Here is a 7,360-nt window from a genome sequence, read left to right as displayed (position 1 = left end):
CTAGGACTCTGCTCCTCTAGGAATAAATCACGATTACACATTTCCTTTCCCTCCAGCTGTTTTTTAGTACTCCTTTCTCTTTCTCGCGCTTTCCTGCTTTTAAAACCATTCCTTTAGTCTTTGCAACCTTGCTCTCTGACTTGGCATTCACTGTCTCCTCTGTAATCTCCCCTTTCCACAGTCTGTACCAATGGACTTCCCAGTGAGCAAGTACTCATTAAACACCTCCCCCGAGTCAGACACGTATGTCGGCAGAGGCATCTTTGCCATTCTGTGGCTTCTTTTTTAGCCAGTTCTAATAAGTGCACATCTGGCTCCTCTTTCCATCCTGCGGTTTCTTCCTGTCTATGTGGGAGGAGGACTGATTTATTCTCTGAAGCAAATTCTGTTATTTTAGAGATAAAGACACACTCAGTTTCCAAACACAATACCTTTGGCACAACCATCTCTACAGGCACTGAAATGTGATCACAGTTTAGGCCTACTAGTTTCAGGTCAGCAGGTGCATTTCAAAAATGGTTACAGAAAAACAACGATTATCATCTTCCTCTTTTTTGTAACACTCGAAGTCATTCTTGGCTAAAACATTTTGGGACATTTGTATTGTTTCAGGAAGAAGTCAAAACACTTTAATAGATTACAAACTCCTTTTTTTATATTTCAAGTTTTTATTTAAATTCTAGTTAGTTAATATATAGTGGAGTATTGGTTTCAGGAGTAGAATTTAGTGATTCATCACTTACGTACAATACCCAGTGCTTATCACAAGTGCCCTCCTTAATGCCCACCACCCATTTAGACCATCTTCCCACCCACCTTCCCCCCCCACCAACCCTCAATTTGTTCTCTATAGTTAATCGGGGCGCCTGGGTGGCTCAGTTGTTAAGCGTCTGCCTTTGGCTCAGGTCATGATCCCAGGGTCCTGGGATCGAGCCCCGCATCGGGCTCCCTGCTCAGCGGGAAGCCTGCTTCTCCCTCTCCGACTCCCCCTGCTTGTGTTCCTGCTCTCACTGTGTCTCTTTCTCTGTCAAATAAAATTAAAAAAAAAAAAAAAAGAGTCTCTTATGCTTTGCCTCCCTCCCTGTCTTTTTTTTTCTTCCTTCCCCTATGTTCATCTGTTTTGTTTCTTAAATTCCACATATGAGTGAAATCATATGGTATTTGTCTTTCTCTGACTGATTTATTTTGCTTAGCATAGTAGACTCTCTGCAAGCTCCTTCTTGATCTGCTCTCTGATAACTTTCCAGCCTCATCTATCAAGTATTCCCCCTTTGCCTTTAATATTCAAATACTGAGTTACTCCTAAGATATGTCTCTTCTTGCTCTTCTTGTGCATTGTACTTGCTATGTATATACTTGTCACACTTTCTCACTCTTCTGACTTTGCCAGTGTTAACTCTCCTTTCATCTCTGTATGTGTATCCCTTTCTCTATGAAGCCTCCCTGAATTCCGAGTCTCATGAAACATTTGTTCATTGAATGAGTATACATTTTAACGCTGGACACGACTAATACATATTTTATTGTTTTAATACAGATATCCTAACGATCATTTCCAAATAATCCTCCTAATTTCTGAAACTGAAACCAAGTAGCACACTCCTCTCTACACTTCTCACTGAAGGATGCTACTGACATTTTGTTTCCTCCAACTGCTTCCCCATATTATCTTGCAAGTTGATCCAATATTTGACTAGTTTAAATGACAATGTTTCATCCTGGCTTGTGAGTTTTTCAGAGGCAAGGCATCTTTATTTGTTAACAATGTAGTAACCAGGATAAAACATTTTGTTTTATTGCATTTTAATAGAGATCAGTGCTGGTTTATTTTTGCATTGTTACTAGAGTAGCTGACACTAAGATAACCAGGGCATTTAATTGCTGATATTAACCATGCAACTAACATTCCCATTTAGCCGAGGACTGAATAGAAAAAATAGACAAGACAATTTATTTATTAGAAATTAATGAAGAATGAGAAATGGTGGCTAATTGAATCAGTATTATTATCATCAACCACACCTTATTTATTTAGCTCTTTGATGTGTGAGGTCAGTTAAGGTATACCCACAGGTGGTTGCCTGTAGGACCTCTTCTGACGTGTTAAATGTCCTCATAGGGCAGGGCTTATTTCCTCTATTATTTTTCTAATTGCTGTTTTCATTTTTAATTAAAGGGAGAGAAAGCTGTACAGATCTTCCCTTTATGTAAATACATCTTGAGAGTCACCAGTAAATATAAATACGTGGTTCATGGGAAGAGAGCAAGATTTGGATAAGTCAAATGTGTAAATTTGGCTAGATTTTTAATACTAAAAAATATCATTACTTGTCATACCTTTTTGCTGTTGTTGTTGTTGTTGTTTTTGCTGTACAAATAAAGAATGGTATTCTCTGCTCTAGTTAAAATCTCCTTCTCTATTTTTTATGTGGATTTGAGAGTATCCTAAGTGTAATAGGGAGCCAGTGTAATACTAATCATATTTTATGCATTTAATGCTTGAAAATATAAAAGCCCTTTTTCATGGATTACTTTAAAAAGTTACTTACTTTATCCCTGTGAAGGGTATTAGGCAGCTCTTCTTGCTCAAGTAACTGTAAACTTCTTGACAGAGGATTTGTGTCATGATCCCTTTGCATTTTTAGCACCTGGCATAGTTTCTGGAGAATTATTGGTGCTCAATATGTTTTAAAAAAATGAATAGGGACGCCTGGGTGGCTGAGTCGTTTGAGCGTCTGACTCTTGGTTTCGGCTCAGGTCGTGACCTCAGGGTCAGAGTATCAAGCCCTGCACTGGACTCCATGTTCAGTGGGGAGTCTGCTTGAGATTCTTTCTCCCTCTCCTTCTCCCCTGCTCTCTCTCTCTCTCTAAAATAAATAAATAAATCTTTAAACAAGGAATAAATGAGCAAATAACAAATAAAAAACATTAAATGATTTTTGAAAATTTACAATTCGAGTAAATGGCAGAGAGAGAAATTGGACCCAGATTTTCTGACTTCTAAACTATTTTGAATCTGAGAAAAAAACATAAACTACTTGGATCTGAGGAGCTGGAATCCTTTCTATGTCCCAAAGTGGCGGTATGTGTATTAGGACACACAACCTGTTGGGATGGGAAGACTGGTATAATATAAAGATTATGGAACCGAAAGATGTACAAGTAGAATGCAGAAAAGACAATATGGATTATGTGTGAAAATGGAGAGTTAGACAGGCTAGTTGAGTTGTCAGAGATTCTCTGATGCACAGAGAGCTTTCAGTGAGATAAGATTCTTTATATCAAGCTAAAATTAATTGTTCCTGCTTTTGTTTTTTATTGCGGTAAAATACACATAACACAAGATGGATCTTTTGAACCATCAGATTCGTCAAAAGATTAAACACAGGGTTGTCTTATGATCCAGCAATTCCACCGCAGGATATAGACCCAAAAGAAATGAAAGCAGGAACTCAGACAGATCCTTGCACACTCATGTTCATAGCATCATTATTCACAATGGCCAAAAAGTAGAAGCAACCCAAGTTCCATCCTAGATGAATGGATAAACAAAATGTGGTGTATACATACAATGGAATAGTACTCAGCCTTAGGAAGGGAGGACATTCTCACACATGCTACAACATGGACGAAACTTGAGACGCTATACTAAGTTAAATAAGCCAATTACAAAAGGACAAATATTGTATGAAACTAATTTTAAAACAGCCAAAAATGATACCATAAATGTTCTGCAAGGATTCTTGCAGATGGCCTGATTCCTTTTCTTAGGATTTTATCTTTTACCAAACATGAAATCAGGCAACTCATCTTGTTTCGAGTCTCTCTACTCTAGTGTAACAGAATGCACTCAAAGTATTTATTGTGTCCTCTTGGCTTTTGCAAGCAAAAATAACCCAAATGTGTATTGGAAAGGTACTGTAAGGACTGCGTAAAATTAAATTCTTGCAGAAAGGTATGCCCCATTTTGAGGGTAAATATGCAGTAGATTCGGATAACAGAATAAACTGTAAGGGGGGAGCTGAAATAAAAATTTCTGCTTTCTAGTTTTGTTTTTTGTTTTGCCTTAGATTATATCTTTTTTTGTTTTTTTAAGTAGGCTCCACACCCAACATGGAGCCCAATGTGGGGCCTGAACCCACCACCCTGAGGTCAAGACCTGAGCTGAGACCAGGACTCAGATGCCTAACCAACTGAGCCACCAGGTGCCCCTAAACTGTATCTTATAAACTGTGCTTCTTAATTCCTTATTTATTAGGGAAAAGAAAGTTAAGGAAAATGAGGAAGCTTAATACAATATTGTCATACATTTAAAAACTATAAATTTTTTTGAGAAATTATAAGAACAATATAAATTGGAGAAAACGTTTTAAAATGGTAATTATAATTACTTTTAATTTATAATATATTAAAAACCAAAATAGCCTATAATCCTAAGCTTGTTAATTCTGTTAATAAATAGTAAAACTTATATAAATCATTGTAAGAATGTGAGCAATACAGAAACTAAAATAAAATGTCTACTTTCATCCAATTTCTTTAATTTTTACTTCCATTTGCTAAGAGTAATTAATATTAGAATTTTTGTTATCCTTCCTGAAAGCAAATACTTATGTATTTCCACATGTGTTTATATTTATTCTTTGCTTTCATAACATTAATATAATGTGGCCCTTGGTCCAAATCAACACGTATTCTATTGTATTCTTTTTATTATCTGCACAATATCCCAAGGTTTGATCATGTATAACTGCTCTGCCCATGTCCATTATTTCTGTCCTCTTACCATTATCAGCTTCCTCAAATCTGTTATCCACCCTGCACCTGAAGTGATCTTTTTGAAATTAAAAACACTTCAAAATTTAAAAAAAATTAGGCTACTATGTAAAATTCTGCAATGACTCTTTATGAGTCTACATTATATCTGACACAGAATAACCATTCTGCTAAATATTTGATGAATGAGAGGAAGGAAAGCCTTACACTCAAGGAAGGAAAAAAGAAAGAAAGGAAAGAAAGGAAAAATTTTAATCAGTAGCTTCTCCCCATTTTTTGTTATTTAAAAAAATCTTGAAATGAGTGTACTTATTACATACATTTAAACTTAATTGTGCAAAGATTTCTTTACAAGAATATATGATATCTTTGCAAGATACATGGTAAAGGAATCTGTACTCTTCTGAGTTTGCCTATACAAATCAAAAGTCTGCCCCAATACATCACATCAATTTTGACCGCCCAACAGTGTGTGTTAATGACTGTTATCCTATATCCTGACCAATACTATATTTTATAAAGTGTAAAAATGTTTGCTAATATAGAAGGTTATCTTCTTTTTTTTTTTTTTTTTTTAACATTTTACTTATTTATTTGACAGCGCACACAAGCAGGCAGAGCGGCAGGCAGCAGTAAGAGGGAGAAGCAGACTCCCCGCTGAGCAGGGAGCCCGATGCGGGGCTCGATCCCAGCACCCTGGGATCATGACCTGAGCCGAAGGCACACGCTTAACGACTGAGCCACCCAGCTGCCCTGGGTTATCTTATTTCTTAACAGAATGAGATTGAGCAACATTTCATATGCTTATTGGGCACTTAATTTTTTTTTTCAAAATGTCCTCATATCCGGTGCCCCACAAATGACTGATGTTTTCTTATGTCCTCAATTATGCATATTTTCTCCATAGTACCCATATGTTTTGATTTTTTTTTTTAAAAATCTAGCAGATTAAGTAGTGCACTTTATTTGCTGATGTGGTGGGAAATGTGTGTGTGTGTAACTCTAAACTGCTTCAATCATTTGATTAGTGTGTGACATTATTGAGATAATATAGATTTGATAACAGTATGAGGTAATTTGTTTCACCTGGAAACACGAGCTAGGGGCTATACAACCACTTCCAGCCATTCTGCCTGCAGGTGAGTAGGTGTCCCTGCGGTGGATGATGGATGAAACCCTTAACCAACACTGGCAGAACAAGACTCAGCACGTGATGATGACTCAGTAACACTTATAAGAATAAAAACAGTAATTTGCTTGTATATGAGGCCAGTGTTACAATGCCCTATAAAATTTATATTGTTGCATTGTATTTTTACCTATATATCTCAGTTTTCCTAAGATAAATTAATTTTTGATATATGAAAAATGCTACTTTTAATTATTAATAAAAGAGGCAACAAAAATTGTTTCTTGTTAATATTTATTTTTCATCTTTATAGAGTCTGTGTTTCTGTACATTAGAAGTAAATATTACAGGGGCACCTGGGTGGCTCAGTCAGTTAAGCATCTGCCTTTGGCTTGGGTCATGATCCCAGGGTCCTGGGACTGAGTCCCATGTCAAACTCCCTGCTCGGCGGGGAGTCTGCTTCTCCTTCTCCCTCTGTCCCTCCCTGATGGCTTGTGCTCTCTCTCTCTCTCAAATAAGTAAATAAAATCTTTAAAAAATATATTACAATGCAAAATAGCTCTTTGGGTGATTTTTTTCTGGTGTTTAATGGAACTGGAGATAATAGTACTGATTATGTAGAGTTGTACAAATGTATTTTAATGAAAGAGAGACAATACCTAAGTATTTCAAAGAGCTAACACCTGCCTTCACCCCCCAAAAGATTATGATATGAATTAGTAACTCTTAATAAAAATTTGCTTACATGAATGATATATATAAGTGCTGAGATTTAATGAAGTCTCACATTCAGTGCTGTGAGAAGAAAGAAAAAAGAAAAAAGCTGTTTAATAGTAGCAAATGTAATTACATACTTGGCTGACTTATCTATAATAATTTTTGTAAATTTGGTCATCAATAATCTATTCTTAAGGTACAAATAGAAATATGTTCATTTTCTGTCACTGAAACTTGAGTGTGTGTGCAAAATCAGTATTTTTATTGATAAAAATAGTTAATTTTTTGTTTTTTGTATTTTAAGGGAACACTTGTAATACTGATGCTTGCACTGTTAAGAGCAAGAATACTGATTTTTAAATTGTTATTTTTTTTTGTTTTGTGACATAAATTGAAGGGACTAATTTGGTTTCTAATATGGAATACAAGTTAAAAGGATATTCTTCTTGGTAATTGAAATTCCTTGAAAGTTTAATTGACTTATTGTCTTTAATTATGAGTCATTTTAATTTCATGAGACTTAAATTACTCTGGATTTACACTTGTTAAGCATGTTCCACTGTGACTACTCCATAGTTTTCAGCACTTACACAATCTCAGCTTCAGAAATGAACAAATTTTTGAAGAAATTTGTATTTACAAAAATACATGAACGTAAGAGTATATTTTCATTCATGCTAAAAGCCACATATTTTCAAATTGGGCCAAAAAATGTATAATACTTCCTTAAAGAAAACC

The sequence above is a fragment of the Halichoerus grypus genome, chromosome 3, assembly GCF_964656455.1.
Source record: "Halichoerus grypus chromosome 3, mHalGry1.hap1.1, whole genome shotgun sequence".
Taxonomy (NCBI): domain Eukaryota; kingdom Metazoa; phylum Chordata; class Mammalia; order Carnivora; family Phocidae; genus Halichoerus; species Halichoerus grypus.
The sequence above is the reverse complement of the archived record's forward strand: the minus strand, read 5'-3'. Positions refer to the sequence as shown.